At 37.9% G+C, this 25,220-nt stretch overlaps 1 protein-coding gene across 2 annotated transcripts in view; it reads left to right on the forward strand.

Moving 5' to 3' along the window:
- The first annotated feature begins 6,236 nt into the window (after nucleotides 1-6,236).
- FHL2 (four and a half LIM domains 2) overlaps nucleotides 6,237-25,220 on the forward strand; it is a 119,820-nt gene continuing 100,836 nt past the window's right edge. The window contains exon 1 of one of the 2 annotated variants that reach the window (XM_020987920.2): nucleotides 6,237-6,373. The gene's annotated coding sequence lies outside the window, so the exon portion shown is untranslated. The remainder of the gene's footprint in view (nucleotides 6,374-25,220) is intronic. The other variant, XM_020987916.2, reaches the window with a different exon arrangement.

The raw sequence follows: 25,220 nt of genomic DNA on the forward strand, positions 1-25,220 counted from the left end.
CATTTCTGGGTAGCTCAAATTGTTTACAATGAAGTCTAAATTTTTTCCTTTGCAATTTCTACCCATTATTTCTGGTTCTGCCTACAGAAGACAAGCAGAACAAGACGAATCCCCCCTCCATGCTCGTCAAATATTTGAAAACAGCTCTCATATAAGGCTTCCCTTCTCTAGGTTAAACATACCCATTTCCTTCAACTTATCCTCATATATCATAATATTGAGGGCCTTCAACCATTCTGATCACTGTCTTCTAAATTTTCAAAGGGATCAATATCCTTGTTAAAACACTGGTCCAAAACTAAACAGTATTACAGATGTGGTCTAACAAAGCAGAGTATAGCAAGATAAATATTACCTCTCTCTCTCTCTTTAAAAAAAATATGCATTTTTAAAATTAACAAGCATTTATTTTATCTCTTTCCCATCCCCTTTTTGTTCACAAAGAAGGTCTTGTAACAAATATTCAGTCAAGCAAAACAAATTCTTACATTGACCACATCTGAAAAAGTAGGTCTGGTTCTGCATATTAAGTCCATAATCTCTCTGTCCCAAAGTAGGTAGCATGCTTCATCCTATAGTCCTCTAAAATTATGGTGGACGTTGCTTTGATCAGAGTTCTCACTGTACCTCTCTTCATTCATTTTAAAATCGCATTAGCTTTTTTTTGGCTGTAGTATCGTACTGCCAACTCGTGTTGAATTCAATTGAACATCGAAAATCCACTGAAAACCAAAATCTTTTTTCAGATGAATAACTGTCTGATCATACCTTATGTTCATGAAGCTGAATAAGATCATAAGAAATGCATTTTAGCCCAAGTGTAAGAACTTATTTGTCTCTATTAATTTTCACCCTATTCAATTCAGCCCAGAGTCTTAGCCTGTGAAGATCTCTTTAGATCCCAGCTCTGTCATATGTCATGCTAGCTAACTGTCCTAGGTTTGCGCCATCTTAATTTGAATTGGATAGCATGAAAATGAAATTCTACTGTTGACTAAGGTCCATTTCCACCCTAAGTCTGCAAGGTAGAGAACTTCTCAGGATACATTTTGACACCCAAAACAGCTAAAGTAAAAGAGATGCCTGGGATCTTTCCCCACATACTTTTTTTTTAAAGGAAACATTTGAAAGGGCTGAAATTTTCCAGAGCTGTTTGTTCATAGAGATGTCATAACCGTTGGCTGTTTATGCAGTTTTTCATTTCTGTTTATCGTTCCGGGAAGTAGAGAAGGACTGTTTATATAGAGGCTATATTACAGGATTGGCCCTGCCATGAAGGAGGGGCTGTTCAGGAAATGAGGAGCTGTTTTACCTCGGACACCAAATGCTATATTTATATTAACAGATTCTGGGAATCTTAATGGAAATTCAATTTGATGGCAACACAGTGCAATGGAAAGAACACTGAATGTGGAGGTCTTGGGTTTGAATCCCAGTTCTGCTGTTATAATGAAAAAAGTACCAAACAGAGAGTCAAAAGACCTTGGTTCAGATACTAGCTCTACCATGACCTACCTGTATAAACTAGTGCATGTCACTATATCTCTCTGGGCTTCAATTTCCTCATCTGTATAGTGAGGAGGGTTGGACTAGATCGCTAAGATTCCTTCCCCCTTTGATTCCACGGCCCTATGACAACTCTCTAGGTATCATTTTCCTTAAATGTAAAAAGAAGAAACTGGATTAGGTCAACTCTAAGGTTTCTCTAAGTTCTATGATCTCATAAAGCTCCCATCACCAATACCACTCACACCTACTGGTTCCCTCCTCCAGAGACATATGGACTCATATTGCTTACTTATAAAGCTGACTGAGTCCTATTGTTTTCAGTCATTCATAGAGTCATAGCATTTTAGAACTAGAAACTGATCTATAGATAGATCATTGAATCCATATGCCTCATTTTACAGAAAAGAAAGGCGAGACCCAGAAAGTGCTCTGCCCTAGGTTCCACTACTAGTTCATGATGAAATCAGAATACAGACCTAGAACACACATCTCCTGATATGCTGTCTTTCTGGTCTATCAACCTGGCTCTCTTGCTTTGAACTCCTCAATAACTCATATTTATATAATAATTTAAGTTTCATAGAGCCCTTTCCCACCAACAACCCTATGAGTTGAGTTATGTAAGTAGAACAGAAAGAAAGCCAGAAAAAATTTTAGACAAGCAGGAGAGCTTTGGAAGTCACATGTTGAATTTATTATATATTTTAAAAGAAAAGCAAATTGTACATAATAGAGTCACCGTTTCATGTATAAGTCTTCATCTGTTCCACTGGGTAAATGGAAGTGATCATTGTACTTGGGGTTTAAGTTCAGAATTTAAAAAAAAATTAACAACAAAATATAAATATATTGTAAGCTTCACGAAGAATCTCACCTTTGTTCTTACCATCACCACCACCAAAAACATTACTTTATTCACGTGCATATATTTTGCATATACTTCTTTGTGTACATGCTGTTTCTCCTTTGATTGAGTGAAAGTTCCTTGAGGACAATGAATGTTTAGTTTTTGTTTTTGCACAATGCCTGGCACATAGCAGGTGCTTAATAAATATTAATTAATATGTATTATAGTCCCAGAACCTAGTACCTAGTCCCAGTACCTATAACATAGTAAATAATAAATATTTGATGGATTGACAACACTGACTGGTCAGTGCTATAAAAATTATTGAACTCATTGTGCAAATGATCATAACCTATCTTTTAGAGGAGTGATATCACACTCATCTCTGCCAGGAAAACCCTCCAGTACTCCCAGAGCCAGATTAGAATGCAACTGGGACATATTTAACAAAATGAATAGAAATACAATCCAACATAATGTTAATTTGTGGTTTTCTAAGTTAAGCTACAGGATTCATTTCTATTTGAGCTTGATACCACTGTTTTAGGATACAATGTCCTCTAACCCAGATAGATATGATTATCTTAACCAGACTTTCGAGCAAACCCTTTTTTCTTCATCACTCCACCAATAAGAGAAGGAAAATTACTTGTGTCTTATGACCACATTAAAAGGAGCACTCCTTAACTCTTAGGTGTATTGTATTAATGAGGCAGTGAATTGTAGTAGAAAGAACTCTGAATTTTAATGAGGGAACTTGGGTTCAAATACCAGATCTGACACTTACTACCTGTGTGACCCTAGACAAGAGGCTTAACCTCTATCTGGCCCCCTTTCCTCATCTTCCAGAATGAAGAGGTTTCTGGGGCGTGGTAAAGAAAATCCAGAGTACAACTTGGAGAGAAATGAGACAGGGCTGGCTTGGGCACCCTCCTTAAATAGAGTTTCTGGGAGGAGCCATCCAATCAGAGAGAGAGGCCAGAGGGATGGAGGGTACTTACAACGTGTGAATTCAAGGCCTGGAATGAGCTTCCAAGATGAAAAGGTTTCTCAGGCATGGCACAAAAAGTCCAGAGTGCAGTCTAGAGAGGAATGAAGGGAAAATTTCCCTGGCAAAAAACCTATTACTTTTGCCCTCCTCCATGAGGGCATGAAATTTTCCACTCCATAACACTGTTGGTTAGCAACAGTGTTAGATGTGGTATGAGTTAATGATAATCCAGGGGACTTAAGGACCAGATCATCTTACTGAACTCAGCCAGTGCCTTAATGTATAATCTTAAAGAAGTCCAAAGTCGTTTAGCCTCCCTTTTTCTCTTATGTTCTTTCAAAAATTGGGGGAAATTATACCTTTGATTGGGTCTAGAAGGTTGGATTGAGAAGTAGAACTCAGCTCCATCACTAATTTATGTGAGTTTTAGAAATGTATTCAAATTTGTCTCTGCATAAAATGGGCAAAAATTACATGCTTTTTGGAAAGGCATGAAAATTCTTGTTAGAAACATGTAAAGTGGTACTATTATAGTAGTTGTGATGCATGTAGTCATAAAGTGACTATTCCACGCCTAGTGTCTTCATCCCATGCTTTCATTCTCCTATCTTCTGAAAGAAGTGTCCTGAAATGCTCTATGTGAATATACTTCTCTAAATTAAATAATCAAGGTTGTTTATGGTTAGCTATTGGGGTCAAATACTTACTTCAGCATTTCCAGGTCCTGAACTAAACTATTTTTTAGATGACAGACTAGCAGTTGGTTCTCTACTGTTCTCAATTCAATTCACCAAGCATTTAAGTTCCTGCTAAGGACAAGGCAATGCGCTACTCCCAATATAAAAGGTGATGTATTGAAGTAGCCTTACAAGAGAAGCCTACTTACATTGACCATCATCTTTCCATTTTTCTTTCAGTCACCTTTAATTTTAATTCTTCTGAAATTATAGCATCCCATGATTCTCAGACATATATTACTGGGAATTTTTTTTTTGTCTAAATCCTTGGAGTCAGAAAGACTTGAGTTTGAATTCTTCCTCAGACATTCATTATCTGTGTTACCCTGGACAAGTCACAACCTCTCTGTGCTTCAGTTTCCTCACCTAGAAAATGAGGGAATTGGGAGCTGATAATCCCTGAGTATCCTCCCAGCTCTAGGGCCATGATTCTATGAAGTTTTTTTAGGACCCTCTAGAGCAGACGTGTCAAACTCAAATAATCCATGCATCAATGTATTGATTCAAAAAGCCACATATTAGTATCAATGTTCTATTGTATTTTTACTTATCTCATTAAATATTTCCCAATTATGTTTTAATTTGGTTCAGGCAGGACTCCCATGTTGCAGGCCATAGTGTGTTTAATACCTTTATTATATAGCATGTTTTCAGTTGCTAAAACTTGAAAGAATCCAGTCTTCCCTCCATAACACCATGAGACATCAAACATGAAACATCAAATGATCACCAGAAGTCCCTCTTTAAATAATATCTGGACTCAGGTAATGTCTTGCAGTAAATTAAATTGTATTGTGCTAAGTCAGGATTAGTCTGGCCCTGAGGTCGATGTAGTAGGCACTTATCTATTGATTGAGAGGCACCCCATAAGCATTTACTGATGGTATTCCACCAGTCCCACCACATGCTCATTTTTGTTTTCTCCTTCCTTTCTCTCTTTCTCCTTCCATTCCTTTCTCTAAAATCCTTTCTCTCTCCCTCTCCTTTCCTTCCTTTTCACGTACATCCATCATAGGTTTAACAGTGATACACAAGATTTGTAGATTGTTTCACTATAGTGTTGGTACTCAGGATCAAGAGCTTTCTGACCCTGGGACTCATTCTTTCCAAGCAATACCAAGTCAAAGCATAACTCCATAGGAAACACTGAACGCTTTCATCTACTATTCATGAATCTTGGTTTTAACGCTATTTCAACATACTTATATAATTGAAGCAGAAAAGTGAGCATGCCTTCCCTTCAATCTCCATTGTCCCAAAGTGTCTACCAGACCACATGTGGCCCGCCAGAAGCAGCTAAGGTCCCACCTATCACTAGAGGTTCTTCTGTTTGCCTCCATTATACTTGCAAACAACTGACTAAGGAGGAATTCTTTTTTAAAAGATCACATATTGTGTAAGTGTTGCAACTTCACAAATTCAGTCCTCTTCATTCTTTAGGCATATCCACAAGATAAGGTTTTTACCTATTAGGTTTTCTCTTACTCAATGCTTGAGAGAAAAATCATTCATGGCTCCAGAAATCACTAGAATTGCTTAGAAACATATTGGCTTGCACACGATGAGCTCAGAAGTTACAAACATGCTTGTTGTTCATTTTTTCTGCCCCTCCCCCTGGGCTATCCAAGGGTATGATGCCAAGATTCTCACGCGGGGAATCTTCCCATGAAGATTAAAGAAAGGCTTGTAGGAGAGTAGTTTCAAGAACGGAACTTGAAAGCTCACCACTAGATGATGGAAGAACCCTCACCTATTCCACAAGTGTTTTATGGTCACTGAGTCAAAGGTACTTCCAGTTCCAAGCTACCTCTAAAGGGTCGACTTCTGAAGCTGTCTTTAGCCCTCCAAACCTGTAATATGTTCCTGACACACTACAGTTGTGGCAATCTAACAGTCTGTCATAGGCTTGATAACGCTGAAATTCCCCCCCCCCAACATCCCCCCACTTTGCTTGCTGAGATATTTACATCGGTCTAGTATGTCCTTGGAGTGAACAGACCAAAAGGGGAGCCTGGCATCCCCCTTTCAATAGAAGGCTTGTGCTGCCTTAATTCGGATGCCTTAAAAGGCTTCCAGAGCAGAGGTGCTTCAGTTCTTATCTCCTGTGGAAGGCTGTTTCTTTGGTGATACTGTATTTATAGCTCTCTCTGGCAAGAGAAGACCTGTCTAATTACTAAAGACATAGTTAGGAGTAATCCAATGAAGCAGTAAACCCCTGCACTGGCCGCTGTCCTCTCATTTCAGGCAAGGGAGCCGACAGAAAGGAGCTGCCACTGGGTTGTAGCCGAGGTAAGGACAAAATGACTCGATCCACAGTAATTCTCTTTCCCCCTCCTTCTTCTCCTGCTCCTGGGCTGCCAGTAAGATAACAAATACTTAATGTAAGAAAGCTTTGCTGTTTGGGGAGGAGAGAGCTTTAAAAACTGTTAGTTTTCCCTCCACCGTTTCTGCTTACATAATTTCTCTTCTTGATGCCAATCTGGGGCTGCCATCCAGGTGTCAAACGGCTGGGCTCATTATGCAGTGTTATCCCTGACACCAGAAAAACCCTGTCCCTCTGCGGATTCTTCCGAAAGAATAGTGCATTTTTCCTTCCGTGTGGACTGTCCTTCTTCCTATTTGGATAGAAAATTGCATGGAAAAGGCCTTGGTTATTTTTTTGCTTCTTATACACTGAATATTTGGAAACTGGAAAATTCCAAAATAATAAACAACAACGGAAAAAACATGGACGAAAATCTCCACATTGCCTTTTAGGCTTTGCTCTGTGGCAGCATTTCCTGATGGCCTGCGGGTGCCTCTGGGTGAAAGGCAAATCACTGATGAGACTGATTACACACTGGGAAAGTATGTTTAAACAAAACGACTTGTTATGGCTTATGGTATGAAAGTACAAATAGCTGTTGTGGGCTTTCCAGAAGAAAATGCAGTCACGCTTTTGCAGTAGACTCTAGCCTGATGTGCCTAGGACTGAGTCATGAATGCTAGAGCCCAGCCAACAGCTTGGCACCCTGCATTGGTTGCTTAGTTACCTCTCCTCAGAAGCCAGGCAAGTGCTATTTCCTACCTCAAGTCTATGAAAGAAAGCTGTTTGTGGAATCCCTTTATGATGCTAGTATTAGGGGCCAAGTCTAATCCCTGCTTTATAAAGCTAGTCATATTTCATAAAGTTTTAAATACTTGTAGTTGTGTTTAAGAAATGTTGAGTGAGGGAGGGTTGACTAGTGGTAGATCCAAGTCCTTGTAATACGTACTTGCTCCATAATGGGTCTCGTGGTCAGATACAATAAACAAGAGCTTATGGTAAATAAGATTTGTTGTTCTTCAGTTGTTCAGTTGTGTTCAACTCTCTGTGACCCCACGGACCATAGTACACCAGGCCCTTCTATCCTCAACTCTCTCTCAAAGTCTGTCCGAGTTCATGTTCACTGTTTCCATGACACTATCCATCCATATCATCTTCTGCCATCCCCTTTTCCTTTGCCTTCAATCTTTCCCAACATCAGAGTCTTTTCCGGTGAATCCCATCTTCTAACTATGTGGCCAAACTATTTAAACTTCAGCTTCAGTATTTGACCTTCCAGTGAATAGCATGAATTAATTTCTTTAAGTACTGACTGATTTGATCTCTTTGATGTCCAAGGGACTGTCAAAAGTCTTCTCCAACAATCACAATTTGAAAGCATAGGTTCTGCGGTTCTCAGATAACTCACAGGCATACATTGCTACTGGAAAAACCATAGCTTTGGCTATATGGACCTTTGTCAGCAAGGTGGTGTCTCTGCTTTTTAGTATGCTGTCCAGATTTGTCATAGCTTTCCTTCCAAGGAGTGTCTTTTAATTTCATGGCTGCAGTTATCCTCTGCAGTGATATTTGAGCCCAAGAATATAAAATCTGGTACTGCTTCTATTTCTTTTCCCTTTATTTGCCAGAAGTGATGGGACCAGTTGCCAATATCTTAGTTTTTTTGATGTTAAGCTTCAAGCCAGCTTTTCCACGCTCCTCTTTCATCCTAATCAAGAGTCTTAATTCCTCTTCACTTTCTGCCATCAGAATGGTATCATTTACATATCTGAGATACCTTGACTCCAGCTTGTGATTCAATCAGGCTGGCATTTAGCACAAACATATATCTATAAAAACATGCATGTAAGTATAATACAGTGTGTTCCAAAAGTCTTCGTGCAGTTTTCAGCTCATCAACACTTAAACTGCACTAAGACTTTTTTAAAGCTTAAACTTAAACTTTTGTAGTTTAAGCATTGATGAGCCGAAAACTGCACTAAAAATTTTGGGACATATAATAAAAATTATTTACAATATACACATATACTACATTATGGTAATATAGTACACTTTATATGTACACATATGCATTATAGTACATGTATATGGCCAGACTAGACCATATGTAATTTATAAATTACATGTATACTTGTGACAAATCTAGCCTATGCATATTTGAATTTCACAAAAATTAAGCATAGAAAGTTAAATTGTATTCAGTGTATTTTAGGGTTACTTCTTACTTCAATGAGTCTGTGATCTTGTCAATATGCATATCATGACCCATCCATGTCCTCCCATCCTGCACAATTATGTCCATATGTTTTGGCCAATCATATACAGAGGATTTCCTTTGGTTCTCTTAATATTTGATGACTACCATCGTAGCACTCACAGTCTCCATCAGTCATTCCTCTTTCTTGTCAGGTAGTATAGTGGGTAAGAGTGCTGGACTAAGAATCCTTGAGGACTAGAGTTCACCTTCCACCTCAGATACTTCCTAGCTTCTTTGGCAAGTAACTTCATCTCAGCCTCAATTTCCTCCTCTATAAAATAAGGATAATAATAGCACCAACTTCATATGGTCATTGTGAGGATCACAATGTAACAGCACTTTTAAGCCTGAAAATGCTATATAAATACTAGCTATTATTATTATTATTATTATTATTATCATCATCATCACCAAATGGCCTGGCCACCCCTTTTTCTGTCATATATATTATTAGTGATATCATTTATGCTACAGTTAATTCTTGAAATATACTGAACTGAGCATTTACAAGTTTACATTGACCATTGTTTTTCCATTGTTCTTTTGGTCACTTTAAATTTTAATTTAATTTCTTTAAATTTAATTTCTTCTGAAATTATAGCATTCCATAATTCTCAGACATACACCATTACTGGGAGATATTGAGGGGTCTGAGTCTGTGATGTGGGAACTCCCAACACAGAAATTCCCTCTACCATCTTTTTCACTCTCTCACCCCACATCAGTCACACAACCTAACCTATAAGTCAAGGAGCAATTGTTTTGATGTGGTTATCTGGCACATAAAGTTGTTCTTTTTAGGTAGACTAAGTCACAGAGTGACAAGAGATGGCACAGGAGCTCAGGAAGCAAGTACACATCTGGTTGGATTGGTGGAAGACAGTGTGCCCTTAAGTACAGAACTAACTCGGTATGAATATGACCTCAATTGTTTTGATAGCACTGAACAGTCATTAGGACAGTCAACTATAATGCAATCATTTATTAAATGCCTATTACATGCCAGGCAGTTGGGAAGGTAGGTGGCACAGTGGAAAGAGCAACAAGCCTGGAGTCAGAAGGACCTGAGTACAAATCCAACCTTAGCCAACTACTAGCTCTGTGACCCTTGGCAAGTCACTTAACTCTGTTTGCCCCAGTTTCCTCATCTGTAAAACGAACTGGAGGAGGAAATGGCAAATCACTCTAGTATCTTTGCCAAGAAAACCCATAATAGAGTCACAAAGAATCAAACACTACTGAACTACAACAAAATGTGTCAGGCACTCATCCAGGCACTGGATACACAAATATAAATGCAGACCAGCAAATGTTGTGCAACTTACCATCTTAGAGAGCTGCCTGGGGCACTGAGAAATTAGATGACTTGTCCAGGTTCACAGAACCAATTACTGTCAGAGGCAAGACTTAGATCCAGGTCTTCTTAACTTTAGAGACTGACTCTCCATCCACTATGGCGGTAATAAAAAGAAGTATTTTTGCACAAGTGAGCAGCCTGGAAACATTGAAAGGGCTGCATAGTTTTCCAACCCAATCTTCCTGACTGCCCTCATTTCACAGCCCAGATCTCTAATTTGCACTGCCTGAGAAAGTTTATTTGTACATATATACTTGTGTGTATACATAATATATGTGTATGTATATGCATACATGCATGTTTGTATATGTATACAGTATGAGTGCATATGTATATATTCTAAGTATGGCTATATATGTATATGTATATACACATGTATGTGTATATATGCATATATACACATATATACTCATAGTAATTCATTGAGCTGCCAGTCCAACTAAGTGTCATAGTATTTTTATTAATTACATACTTTTCATTTTAATTTTTTACAAATTGTTATTCAATAGAATATTAACTGGAGCCCCCCTTTCTCAAACCATTCTGAATGAGAGTTCACTAACCCTGATGTAGAATCTCAAATTCAAAATCAAGTTAGCTCATTGATAACAATAATATTAATTTAGCACTTTCAGATTTTCAAAGCACTTTACACGTTATCTCATTTGATCCTCACTTAATGAGCAAAAATAAAATTGTGCCAGAGTACTTTGAAGCTACTTCTACCCTAGCAAAATTATCAGCTAAAAAATGAAAAATTTAGTTTAGTGATTTTCAGATTACTCTTTATGTCACTAAGCATCTAATTTTATTGATTTTGTTTTCTACCCAGGTTAATTTGGCTTCTTGTTATTGTACTCTCAAAGGTCCTTAAATCATGCTTGGAAAATTAAAAGCAACAATAACATATGCTTTGAAGAATTTGGTATTTAACAGATGTATTTTATAAATGTCATGCTATTTTTTAAAATGCTATCTTGTGAAAACAAATTTTTTTTCTAACACAAAGAGAATTTTTAGAACCTAAGGCTGTTAACTTCTTCTAAACTAGAAAGATCATTTTTAAGTTTGGGGAGTGAAAATGGAGAAAGAACAAAAACTCCTTTTTGTTCATTTTAATAGCAATTTTTTCCTCTGGTTAATAACTGATGCTGAAAAATGGTCAAATGAAATCAGAACAAGTTAATGTCATCATCAAGCCATTTGAATAATTCACATAAACTATGGTTATGTGTTTCTAACATATTTATGTGTATTTAGGAAAATATCTAGGAAAAGGAGAACTAAAATGATATTAAGAATATAGCTAAGGGAAAAATATAAGAATTGCATTTTGGTTTGCAAACATTTTGTTATTAGCATTGTGACATCTAATCAGAATGAGAGAAGGTAGAAATATCTGAACTAGCTATGGGGAGCCATTTGTTTTCACGGGGCTCGGTCCCAGGCTGATATATCTAGAACAATTTCAATAATGTCAATCTGTGGTTTAGTACAAACACAAAATGAAGGATGACAAGATACTGAGTTAGTCTATTTCTTCTAAGAGACCAGCTTCATGTTTCCCAGAGCTCAGTTCTGGAAGAAATGTTGAAATCAGTATTATTGCCGTTAGCTCTGAATCTACCAAAGCAGTTGAAAAATCATAATTCATTATCTTAAAGTAGAGAATGGCTTGTTATAAGATTCACTGGACATGCTTCTTCCAGTCATCCAGCCTGAGTTCAATAATGCTTCTTTTCAAGAAGGAATCAAATAGAAACTACCTTACTTTACTTATCTTAAATAAATGTTCAGTTTGTAAGCAACAGAATGAGAATGATCATTGTCTTAGCTCAGGAAAAGCCATTTTTGTTGTTCATTAATTCAGTTAAATTCAAACATTTATGGAGCACATATTTATTTGCAATTCCTTATGCCAAATACCAGGGATAAAAAAGAAAAACAAGATAAAGTTCTTATCTCCAAAGAAATGATAACCTAATAGAGAGGGTGTAAGACATGTCCAAAACCAACTATAATATAAATTATAACATAAGTGTTGTGTCCATGAAGTTGGTGTATTTATTTTACCTAAATAACATTTAAGTTATATTACATTTTCCAATTTTATTGTTGTTCAGTCGCTTCAGTCATGACTGACTCTTTGTGATCCCATCTGGGATTTTCTTGGCAAAGATACTGGAGTGGCTTGCCGTTTCCTTCTCCAGCTCATTTTACAGATTGGAAACTGAGGCAAACAAGGTTAGATGACTTTCTCAAGGTCACACAGCAATTAAGGCCAGATTTGACTCACAAAGATGAGTCTTCCTGATTCCAGGTCCACCACTCTATCCACTGTGCCACATAACTATAACATAAATTAGATCATAAGTGCTGTGCCTTTGAAGTTGATTTTTTTTTACCTAAATGACATTTAGGTTATGTTACATTTTTCCCTATTAAATTTCCTCAAATTAGAATTGATTTTCATCCTAGCCTATTGACTTGGAATGTAACTCTAATATCTGATCTATCATCTCTGCTTCATGTCATCTGTCAATTTTATAAATATGCCATTCATAAAAAAAAAATTAAACAGCACGGGGCCAACGATATAACCTTGGGGATACTGTTTTAAAGATATCCCTCCAGTTTGACATAGAACCCATTATTAATGCATTAAACCAGTTCCAAATTCACCTAATTATGCAGTATCATCTAGATACATCTTTCCATTTCATCCATAATAATAGCTAGAGAGATTTTGTCAAAAATTTTGCTTATTTTGGATAGTCTATTTCTGTGGCATTCCCACATCTTCTAATCAGTACCCCTGTCAAAAAATGAAATGAGGTAAGGCCGACAAAATTTGCTTTTGTTTATGCCAGGTTGAATGAAATTTTTAAAAGTCTATTAGTGACAACCACTTCCCTTTCTAAGTGCTCAAACACTACTTATCAAAATAAGTGTTCTAGACTTTTGCCAGAAATCAAAGTTCGTCAGACTATAGTGTGCCTACTCCACCCTCTTCCCTTTTCTGAATATCAGGTCCACACTTATTCACCTGTCTCCTGTCCTGTAGCACCCTCTCTAGTTCTCCAGTCTTTGCAAGACACATGAGAACAATTCAGTTATCACATCTGCCAGGTCTTTTGGCACCCTCAGTCATAGTTCAGCTGGCCCTAGTAGCTTAAGCTGTATAGCTAGGTGCTCTCTTATAAATCAATCAAACAATCTTTTATTTAAGTTCCAACTCTGTGCCTGAGAGTGTGCTAGGCACTAGGAATTCAAAGACAAAATTGAAACAATCCCTGCTCTCAAGAAGCTTTATATTCTTTGGATATGATAGACCTCTGGAGAAAACTGAATGGGAATAGAAAGGAGTATACCTCTTTCTCAGCTGTCCATAGCACTTTCACAAAAATTTATCATGTATCAGGGCAAAAAACTTCACAAATAAATGCAGAGAAAAAAAGAACCTTATATTTTAATGGTGGAGACAACATGTATATGGGTACAAACCTACAAATCAAATGCAAGTTAACCTTGGAGAAGAAAACATTAGCAGCTGGGAACCAGGGAAGGACTCTCCTAGAATTGTTTTTTTAAATTTTCATTTATTGGTGTTGTTTTTAAAGACTGAATCTCCCTGTCTCACCCACACTAGGAGTTTAGAGACTACTCATAGGTCTGATATTACTACTGATCCCCACAGAAGCTTTAATCTGCTGTGTTTTTAACCTGGGCCAGTTCACTCTTCTGTCATCAACTTGGTGGCCCACAACTCCCACAGGATCATCATATTGATGCCAAACTTAAATCAGACACCAGATAGGTTTAGCCCACTGAAGCTTAGAAATCCCAAGCACAAGCAATACACCAGCCTCAACATCCCTCCTAGCTGGAATTACAGGTGTTAGCCACCACACATGGCTTGGGAAGCAATTTTTAGCCATGTTTGTTTTATCCTGTTCAATATGAAGATAATTTCCCTTGGCAGAAAAAAAAAACACTCAAACTAGAAGCAAAATTAGAACTTAGTAGTTCTAACTTTTCTTCTTTGTCCATTATCATCATCCCTGATCATTGAGCCTACTCCTTCTTTGTTCATGTTTTTGCCTTTAACAATTGAAAAGTCCTTATTTTTGCTTCATTTTGATTCATCACCTACCTTAGCCATTTTGAACTTCAACTAACTTACCACTGCTCTTAAAGAACCATGCAACCCATTTGTATTTGTCCTGCATTCTTGCCCTTGCTTTCATCTTCTATAAATGTCTTTTAAAATTTCAAGTTAGTTACTAAATTTCCTCTTCATCCAAATTGGTCTTCTTCCCTTCTTCTTCTTCTTTATAATAACACCTTCTTCCATCATAAGGCATCTTCTCTTCTTCCTCATAAAAATAATCTACGATTATAGCATATCTGCGATTACTGGGCATATCAGCTAATAAGAAATAGATATTATTTTATGATTATAATATATGCAATATTAGAATATATTATACAATGTATATATTAGAATATATTATAATATACATATTATAATTTTATATGTACTGTATACACATGATAGAGCTTTTAAAAAATTTAATATTCTGTTTTTCCCTAGTTACATGTAAAAATAAATCTTAACATTTGTTTTTAAAACTTTGAGTTCCAAATTCTCTCCCTTCCTCCTTCCCTCTTCCTCACTGAGAAGTCAAGCAATTCGATGTAGGTTGTACATGTGTAGTCATGCAAAATATATTCATAATAGTCATATTCTGAAAGAGAACATAGACACATAAAAAAACCTCAAGAAAAATAAAGAAAGTAAAAGAAAAAAGTGTGCTTCAATCTGTATTCAGACACCATCAGGTCTTTGTCTGGTGATGGATAGCATTTTTCATCATAAGTCCTTCAGAGTTGTCTTGGATCACTGTATTGCTGAGAAAAACGAAATCATTTGCAGCTGATTACAAGATAGGTCTTCTTGAGAGGAAATGTGGTATCATGCAGTGGTTCCCAAACTTTTTGGTCTCAGGATCCCTTTACACTCTTAAAAATTACTGAGGACCCCCTAAAAGCTTTTGTTTATTTGGGTCTCTTTACCGTTTTAGAAATTAAAACATCTCCACATCCAGAGAAAGAATTATGGAATTTGAATGCAGACCAAAGCATTTGCTCTTTTTTCCCTTCTATTTTGTTTTGTTTCCTCTTTCTTGTGGTTCCTCCTATTGGTTCTAATTCTTCCTTATAACATGACTAATGTGAAAATATGTTTAATAGAAATGTATATGTAGAGCCTGTATCAGATTGAACGCCATCTTGGGGAAGGAGTGGGGAGGGAGTGTGAGGAAAATTTAAAACTCAGAAGCATATGGAAGTGATTGTTGAAAACTAAAAATAAATTAATGAAAAATAAAATAAAATAAATTAAAACATCTTAGTATTATTATAAAAAGCTTTCCTCTTGCAAACCCCCTGAGAGGGTTCCTGGACCACACTTTGAAAGCACTGGCATAGTGGAGAAAGGCAACAAGACATGAGTTCAAGTACTGCCTCTAAGACTAGCTATATGACTCTGGGCATGTCACTTTATTTCTCAATGTCACAGGCAACTCTTTAAAACTATATATTATAGATCAAAACATTCCTCAGACTCATAAAATCACAGGTTCAGGTAAAACAAAGATAAAGAACATCTAGGACGTCTCTTTTCTGTCCTGGGAGATTTCACTCCCACTGCAGAACATTTTTTTAAATTTAAAGACCATTCAACATGAATCTTTTAAATTTCCTTTGAGAGAATCTCTCCTACTGTCCATTGAACCTTTTTAGAATCAGCACTTAGCATGGTGCCTGGCACATAGTAAGCACTTAATAAATGTTTATTGCTTGACTACTTATTCATTTACCAGAAACTGTGAAACAATCTTTCAGTTGGATCCAATTTGGAGAAAGGAAAAACCAGCTCAGAGAATAGTTTTCTTATTTCAAAATCCCAAATGCAATTACATGAAATTGTGGACAACAGCAACCTACTTTTAGCCATCTCCCCCTTCGACTAAAGGACAAAAATATAATAAAACATCTCACATTAGTTATATTCAGTATAAAGTAAAAATAAAATGCCTTGATGTATTGTATTCACAAAAAAAAAAGCTAAGGAATTATTTGGAAAGTTTCAAAAACCGAACTGATAGATGGAGTTCAAACTATTTAATATAGTTTATCTAGGCTCCTAGGAACGACCATTTAAAGCTAATAAGGATGGTGGAGGCCACCCAATGTAATCTTCTCATTTTACAATTCAGAAGACAGATCTGAAGAAACATGCGTAAGTCAAGGTCACACAGGTAGTATGTGGTAGAGTGAAGTTTTGAACCTGGATCCTTTGACTCTAGTATTACTTTCTGTTACACTATCCAGGGGTGGGGAATCCTCAGCCTCAAGGCCACATGTGGCCCTTTAGGTCTCCAAGTGTGGCCCTTTGACTGAATCCAAACTTCACAGAAGAAATCCCCTTAATAAAAGGATTTGTTCTGTAAAACTTGGACTCAGTCGAAAGGCCATATCTGAGGACCTAGAAGGCCACATGTGGCCTGGAAGCTGCAGGTTCCCCACCCCTGAGACTATACCGTCTCTCCCTCTGTATATTCTTTCCTCTCTAGGTTTTCAAGAAACTTTCTCCTAGTTCAATTCATTCATCTCAATAAATGCTTATTACCCACCTAATATGTGCCAGACACTGTGCTAAGTGCTGGATACAAATTTTAAAAAAAGGAAGCCGGTTCCTGCCCTCAAGGAGCTTACAATCTAATGGGGGAATTTTGTTGTTGTTCAATTATTTCAGTCATGTCTGACTCTCTGTGACCCCATTTGGGGTTTTCTTGACAAAGATACTAGAGTAGTTTGCCATTTCCTCCTGTAGCTCATTTTACAGATGAGGAAAACGAGGCAAACAGGGTTAAATGACTTACCCAGGGTCACACAGCTAGTAAGAGATAGCATTTGAACTCACATCTTCCTGACTCCAGGTCTGGAGCTCTATCCATAGTGACACCTAGCTTCCCTTCTAATGGGGGAAGATAATACACAAAAGGAAGTGGAAAAGGATTTCGAAACACCAGGGAGGACCCAGCTTGGGGCATTTTGTTCCATTAAATAGAAACCAATTGGGAAGAGTTTAGTACTCTACCACCCAACCCTCCAATCAGAGGGGAGCTCTCCGCCTACCATCTCACCTTCCCTTCTCTTTGTATATGATTTCCAGCTTCATAAAACCTGATCTAATCTCTGGCTGAGTTCTAGTTCCACATCACCAGTTGCCTTTTAGACATCTCCAAGTAGATGTCCTTTAGATATCTCTAACTCAACATGTCCAAACAGAACTCATCTTTTTCTCCAAACCTCTGTTCCCCGATTTTCTTCCTGGTAAGGAAAAAGAACCAATCCCCCTTTCACCCTGGCTCAAAATTTTAGTGCCTTCCTTGACTCCTCATTCTCACTCATTTCACATACCCAATCTGTTGTGAAATTGTGTCACTTTTATCTTCATAACATCTCTCATATGCATTCCCTTATTTCCATCCACAGTCATCATTCTTATACTGGCTTTCATCACTTCCTGCCAAAATTATTGCGATAACTTCTTAATTGGTCTCTCTGCCTCAGGCCTCTCCCCCAATTTAACTACGAAAGTGATTTTCTTAAAGCATAAAATGACAGTGTTATTCCCTTCAAGGTGAATGTTACCCATACGATAGATTCCATTGGCTCCCTAATATCTTCCGGATCATATACAAATTTCGATGGCATTTAGAGCCCTCATAATCTGGATCCTCTCTGCCTTTCCAGCCAACTTATATTTTACTTTCCCTCTATGTACTCTATAATCCAGCGATATGGACCATTCTTCACGCATGGCACTCTATCTCTTGACTCAGAGCATTTTCTCTAACTCTCCTATGCCTGGAACGTTCTCCCTCTTTGTCTCACTCTTATTTTCCCTGTCTTCCTTCAAAATTCAGCTGGAAGCCTACCACCCCTGTCCTATCCTTCCTCCCATATTACCTTCCATTTAGAGTGCATGTATCTTTTATGTACAGAGTATTTTCCTGTTGACTCCCTCAGTAGAATGTAAGCTCCTTGAGGGCAGGGACTGCTTTTGCTTTTGTATTCTCAGCACTTAGCACTGTGCCTACTTCATTTGCAAGTCATCCCATCACCTTCTTGATGTCAGGACGAAAAACAACAACAGCAACAACAACAGCGTCTGTGAAGGATGGATTGAGAAAACAGTCCCAGAACTACCCAGTGGGAAAATGGTTACAATGATATAGAACGAGTTTCTGAATACTGCCCCTACTTAAAAAAAATCACCATCCTTTTCCGATTTATGGTTAATAAACTGTACTTGAGAGGGCTCTTGGCCAAAGCTCTTTAGGCTTACGTTTGGTAGTTATGTTGGCATTTCATAAGAAGCAATGAGTACCATATATGAAAGTAAAAATAGCTTGAAGCGAATAGCTAGTGATCAGAATGGAGAGTGTGTTAATGATGTTTTAGGAGAGCTTAAATGCATCTTAGTCCTTTTCAAAGCCTTTATTCCAACGACATAGACTTTAACACTCTGAAAGTCCATCACCCCAATTTATTTAATACCATATCTTATTTTTTAAAAAAGGATAATGAAATGGAGTGAGTCAAATGTTAATACAAAGCCTCAGGATGAAAAGGACATCATGGAGGGGAGAAAGGTTAGGGGCAGGGAAGGAAATGAATATTTATTCAGCACCTACTATGTGCCAGGAACTGTGCTAAGTAAGTGCTTTACGATTATCTCATTTTACCCTCACAATAACCCAGTGAAATCAGTGCTATTATTTTCCCCATTTTACAGTTGAGGAAACTGAAGTAGACAGGTTAAGTGACTTGCATAAGGTCATACATCTAGTAAGTGTCTGAAGCTCGATTTGAATTTCAGGTCTTCTTGACTCCAGGATCTATCTACTGCACCACCTTATTGGCTCAAGGGGCTAATTTAACATGTACTTAGCTATTGAATTGTTATTTTGTAACAGCACGTATATTACATTACTGTGATTATAAGTATAAATTAAAATTTTGAGAGGCAATAGGGCCTAATTTGATAGGCCTTAGAGCTGAGCTAGTCTTAGTCAGAAAGACCGTGGATTCAAGTTTTGCCTCTAACATACTATCTGTGTGACCCTGGGCAAGTCACTTAACTTCTCAGGGCCCTCAGACAATTCTCTATGACCACAAGATTCAGAGTAGGTGCCAATCTCGGAGTTCCTTTCATTGATAGAACCACAAGTCTTATAAAAATAAAATTTATCAAAATGTCACTGCTAATTTAATAGAGCTACATTTTTTAGAAAATATATTAATAATTAACAATGGTGATATACTTACATAAGTATACATATATATACACACATATATACATACTTAAATATATACACATACTTAAAATAACATTTCTAAATGTATAAAATCAAATAGAAAAGATTGAAAAGGAAATCAATTATACTGAGATGTAATTGTCAAAACACAGATTTTTTTTAAAAAGTTAACAGACCCCAGGTTAAGAACGCCTGATTTAAAAAAACAGTGTTCTGAGAAAGGGTCCATAAACTTCACCAGACTGCCAAAAGAGGTCCATGACACTGAAAAAGTTAAGAACTCCCATTTTAGAATTTCTTGACAATGAGAACTATTTCTTGCTGTGATTTAGAAATGTGCAATGCGAAGTATAGAGAAGAATTGTGTAAGCGTAAGGAGTTCTTAGACATTTGAGGAAAAAAATGGTAAAATTATTATGTCATTTCTCACTCTTCCCCATCCTCCCCACCACCACATTCCCCTTACAATTCTTGGCTACCAGTTTTAGTTCCTGTTCCCTGCAAATTTAACCCATAGTGTAATACTCACCTGCACCATCATGTGTGTGTGTCTGTGTGTGTGTGTGTGTGTGTGTGTGTGTGTGTCTGTGTATGTCTGTGCCATATGTGTGGGCAGATGTGCGAATATTTCCTTACTATCACACTGATCAGAAGAGCAGGTAAAAAATACTTGAGTAATGGGGCAGCTAGGTGGTGCAGTGGATAGAGCACCAGCCCTGAAGTCAGGAGGACCTGAATTCAAATCTGGCCTCAAACCAAACACTTGACACTTACCAGCTATGTGACCCTGGGCAAGTCACTTAACCCCAATTGCATAAAAATAAAAATAAAAATGAAAATAAATACTTGAGTAAGAAATAGTTGGTAACTTCAGGGGGATTTCTATGAAGAGATGCAGAACAGGAAGTCTGAGGCCTCTGAAACCCCATCAGCCAGACTCTTCCCATAATTTGGAAAAAAGGAAATGATGTGGGGGTGCTGGGAGTAAGAGAAAGGCAGTGGTCTCCCCAACATCAAAGGCTGCTTATTACATATAGCTAGAGGGAAGGAAAGAGAGGTGAAGCTTAGTGGAGATCAGAAAGGAGTAGACCCTGGCAGGATGTCTGGGAGAGGAGATAAAGAAAGCGGTAAAGGAATTTTAATCAATACACATGATGGTTCCCTTTTTTAACCATGCATTTTTCATTCAGTTGGATTACGTTTGAATTGTTATAGCTCTATGTTTCTTGATGAAAATAAATTATGTTTTAATTTATTGGAAATTTCACACACACATACAATACATGCCCCACTTTGGGAGGGAGGGACAGAGTATTGGGGGGAGGTGGAGAAGAAAAGATTTAGTGTGGATCACTAGACTGATGTGGCCTTGCTTTTCCAGAAAAGTTTATTAACTGTATACTGTATAAAGTGCTAGACTGAGAGTCAGGAAGACCTGAGTTCAATTACTGTCTTAGACATCCATAGTAGCTGCATAAAGCTGGGCAAGTCACTTAACTGCTCAGACTCAGTTCCCTCATTAGTAGAATGATGGCAACCTAACTCATAAAGCACTAACTCATGAAGTTGTTCTAAAGATCAAATGCCTTGCAAACTTTCAAGAGCCATAGAAATGTTATCGATTATTATTAGCAGCAGCATCATTGTTATCATCTCCTGGCTAGGAAGCACACAGTATTTTTATAGGGGCCTGGAACATTTTGCAATCTTCAGTTATTATGCCAGTTCAGCTGTCACTGAAAGTTGTTCTCTCCTGAAGTGAAATTTAATGACAGTTTGATGCCTTAGAGGAGAATGTGTGTGCCTTTTACCCTACAGAATTTGCTCCAGATATAAGGACACAAAGATCAACATCCTTCCCATTGTAGAAAGTTCTATGGATTTTTTTTTTCAGTGACTAAATACTAAAAAGGAACAGCATTGTCTGGTTAGTTTCTAAAAATACTGGGCTGCAAGTCAGAACCTTTCCTGACATTGTTGAAGATTTTTCACTGAGATTCAAGAAACTTCCTTTCTTTGTACCTCAGTTTCCCTTCCTAGAAAACAAAGATCATTACATTTGTAAAGAGACATTGTGATGCTTCACATATAATAGCTGACATTTTGATAGACGTGTGCAAATTAAGATTTGATTGTATATATTATTTAATTCGAGCCTCACAACTTGTTGGGGAACTCTTGGTAAAGAAACACTCTACTGATACATTTTTTATTGATAAGTCATTTGTTTCAGGTGTGTCCAGCTCTTTGTGACTCTATACGGGATTTTCTTGGCCAAGATATTGGAATGGTTTGCCATTTCCTCTTCCAGCTCATTTTACAGATAAGGAAACTGAGGCAAACATGGCCAAGTTACTTACCCAGGGTCACACAGCTAGTGTTAGGGCAGATTTGAACTCAGGTCCTTCTGTCTCCAGGTCTGGCACTCTATCCACTGTACCACCTAACTGCCCTCTACCAATACATAAGAGCACCTATGCTACAAACTTATAGTCTAAGAGAGTTGTCTGATGCCCTGAGAGGTTAATTAGAACGTGTAGCCAGAATTGGTCAGAGATAATGTTTGAACCCAGGTCTTCCTGATTCTCAGAGGTTCTTAATCCACTAGAACATGTAATTTCATGAAATGAATATTACAGGAATTATTTTGCTCTTCTCCTGGGTACATTTTCTTCTCTGGGTTTTCATGACATCATTCTCTCTCGGTCCTCCTCCTACCTGCCTGACCGCTCCTTCCCAGTCTCCTTTGCTGACTCATCATTCACATCATATCCTCTAACCGTTCTCTTTCTGTGACCTCATGAGGTCACAGAAATGATCAACTCTATGTAAATTACTCCATGTCTATGTATCCAGCCCATCTCTCTCCTGAGCTTCAATTGCAATACCATGGGGTGTTCAGGCAGAACAAACACCTCTGGTGTGAGGGCTTGCCAAGCCTTTTTCAGGGCTGTTCATCCACCTTTGGTGTCCCCCTATTCCCCAACCTCTTATCTGTGGCTCCAAAAAACTGTGACATGGGCAGCAGCCGCATCCTGGTAAAACCATCTCAGCAGAAGGAGGTTGAGGATAACTGATAGGCCTCAAGCCTGTGAAGACTTTTGGTGGAATGGGTGGATGAGAACAATTCATTCCACTGGCCATGAAGTCAACTGAAGAGGGCATTGTGGAGCACGTAGAGCTTGGTCAGATGTTGAAGATGCCAAGGTCATCCACTGCATCCCAAGCCATTGCCAGTCTTCCTGACTGTTGTCTTGCCACTTGACTTTGATGACTTGGGAAGAGAGAGTGAGGCTGAGGACTTAGTGCAACTCTGCCTCACTTAAATCCAGTTTCTGGGAAGGTCAAGACATCACTCATGATGTCATTGGTCCCCCTTGAAAACAAAGGGCAAACAACAGACATTTCAAATGGGATGTTCCAGACACATCTTAAACTCAACAGTTCCCTGGAAGAACTCAATATCTTCCCCTCTTCAACTCACTCCTTTCTAAACTTCCCTACTTCTGTTGAAGACACCCTCATTCCTCTAGTCTCCCAAGTTTGTAACCTCAACATTATTCTCGACTTCTCAGCTTCACTCTCCCCACATATAAGTTGACAAATCTGATTTCTACCTCCACAGTATCTTTAAAATTTGCATCCTTCACTGCACTTGTATAGCTCACATCTTAATTTAGGCCCTCATCGCACCTCCCCTAGCATAGACTATTACTGCTGACTCCTAATTGATCTCTACCTCATCTTTCCCAGTCAGTTGACTTTGTTAGCCAAAGATCTGACCATGTCATTCCCCTACTGAATAAACTCCAATGGCTCCCTCCTACCTTTAAAATAACATATAAATGCCTCTTTTTGACTTCAAAAGCCCTTTAAAATCTGGCCTGAATCTGCTTTTTCAAACTCATCATATATTACTTCCTTTTCTGTATTCTATGATCACACCAACTGACTTTCTATTTTCTTCGCATACTTGCAAACCATTTCCCATATCTCTACCTTTGAACTGGCCGTACCTCATGCCTAGAAAGCACTGCCTCCTTATCTCTGTCCCATAGAATCCCTCTCTTCCTTCAAGAACAGCATAAGGGTCACCTTTCTTTATTCCCCCCTCCCAACTGCTAAAGTCCTTCTATATTACCTTGTACTTCACTGTCTTGTATTTCTGCATGTATTTCTATATGCCTCCCCAGGTAGAATGTAAGCTCCTTGAGGAGAAGGACGATTTCATGCTTATTAATATAGGGTGTTCTAAAAGTCTTAGTGTAGTTTTACATAACTAAGCATAAAACTGCTGTAAGGCTTTTGGGACCCCCAGCATTTGTATGGCAAGTCCTAAAATAGTGCCTGGCATAGAATAGGAACTTAATAAATTTTTTCGGATTAGTTGACTGATCTTTTTTTTCCCAGTGGAGAAACCAAAGCTTGGGTGATTAAGTGACTAGCCATAGTTATACAGCTGGCTAATAAATGTCTGAAGTTGGATTTCAATCCTGATCTCTTGGCTCTAAATCCCACCTACTATTCTCTTCTCCACATGGTCCTTAAAGTGTTTTGCTAATTTTTTAAAGAAGTTATTGGAAATCCATTAAACTGACTGGCAATTTTTAATCAAAATCACACAAAAACATTTTCTATTCACTAGAGCTAGGTGGTGCAACAGATAGTGCTGAACTTGACTCATCTTTCTGAGTTTAATTCTGGCCTCACACACTACTGTATGACCCTGGGCAAGTCACTTAACCCTGTTTGCCTCAGTTGCCTCTTCTGCAAAATGACCGGGAGAAGAGAATGGCAAACCATTCCAGTATCTTTGATATGAAAATCCCAAATAGGGTCACAATCCCAGAGGGTCAACTGAAAATGACTGAACAACAACAAACATTCACTAGATACCCTATTGTAACTGTGGTATAGTGAAGAGAATTTTAGATTTAAAGGCAGAAGACCAGGGTTTGAATCCCAATTCTAATACCTCCTAACTGACCCTGGAAAAGTCACATAACCTCTTTGAATCTCATTTGTAAATGAAGATAAAAATAATTGCTTTATCTATCTTACAATGCTATTGTGAGACTCAAATGAAGTTATATATATGTAATTTTTTTTTGTGGCTAGGCAATGGGGTTAAGTGACTTGCCAGGGTCACATAGCTAGTAAGTGTTATGTGTCTGAGGCCAGATTTGAACTCAGGTCCTCCTGAATCCAGGGCCAGTGCTCTATCCACTGTGCCACCAGCTGCCCGAGGTAATGTATTTTTTTTAATGTTGTTAAAGCACAAAAAATCCATCAATTTTGATTCTTTGGGTCCCCAATGTCTGTTTATCACATTTTGCTTCCATTCACCATTATCCAGAATTAGCACTCTCCTGCGTCATCACCCCCTTCACCAATTCTTACAGAGCAATAACATTATAATACATTCTCATATAATTTGTTCAGTTATTCTCCACTTTGATGGACATTCACTTTGTTTCCAGTTTTTTGTTATAACAGAAAGTGCTGCTGTGAATATTGTTGTGCATATGGGTCCTTCCCCTCTGTCTTTGATCTCTGGGGTATGTGCCTAGTAGTAACATCTCTGAGTCAAGACCTTTCTCAACCAAGTTAAGACACTTTTTGGGTGTAGCTCCAAATTGCTTTCCAGAATACTTAGAGCAATTCACAACTCCCCCTATAGTGCATTACTCTACCAGTTTCTTCAACAATTTTTATTTTTGTTTTGTCTCATCTTTGCCAAACTGATAGATGTGCCATTATTTTCTTATGGGTGTAAGATAGACTCCCTAAGAGCTATTTTAATTTTCATTCCTCTCATTATTAGT

The sequence above is a fragment of the Phascolarctos cinereus genome, unplaced genomic scaffold (assembly GCF_003287225.1).
Source record: "Phascolarctos cinereus isolate Bilbo 61053 unplaced genomic scaffold, phaCin_HiC Scaffold_7;HRSCAF=346, whole genome shotgun sequence".
Classification (NCBI taxonomy): domain Eukaryota; kingdom Metazoa; phylum Chordata; class Mammalia; order Diprotodontia; family Phascolarctidae; genus Phascolarctos; species Phascolarctos cinereus.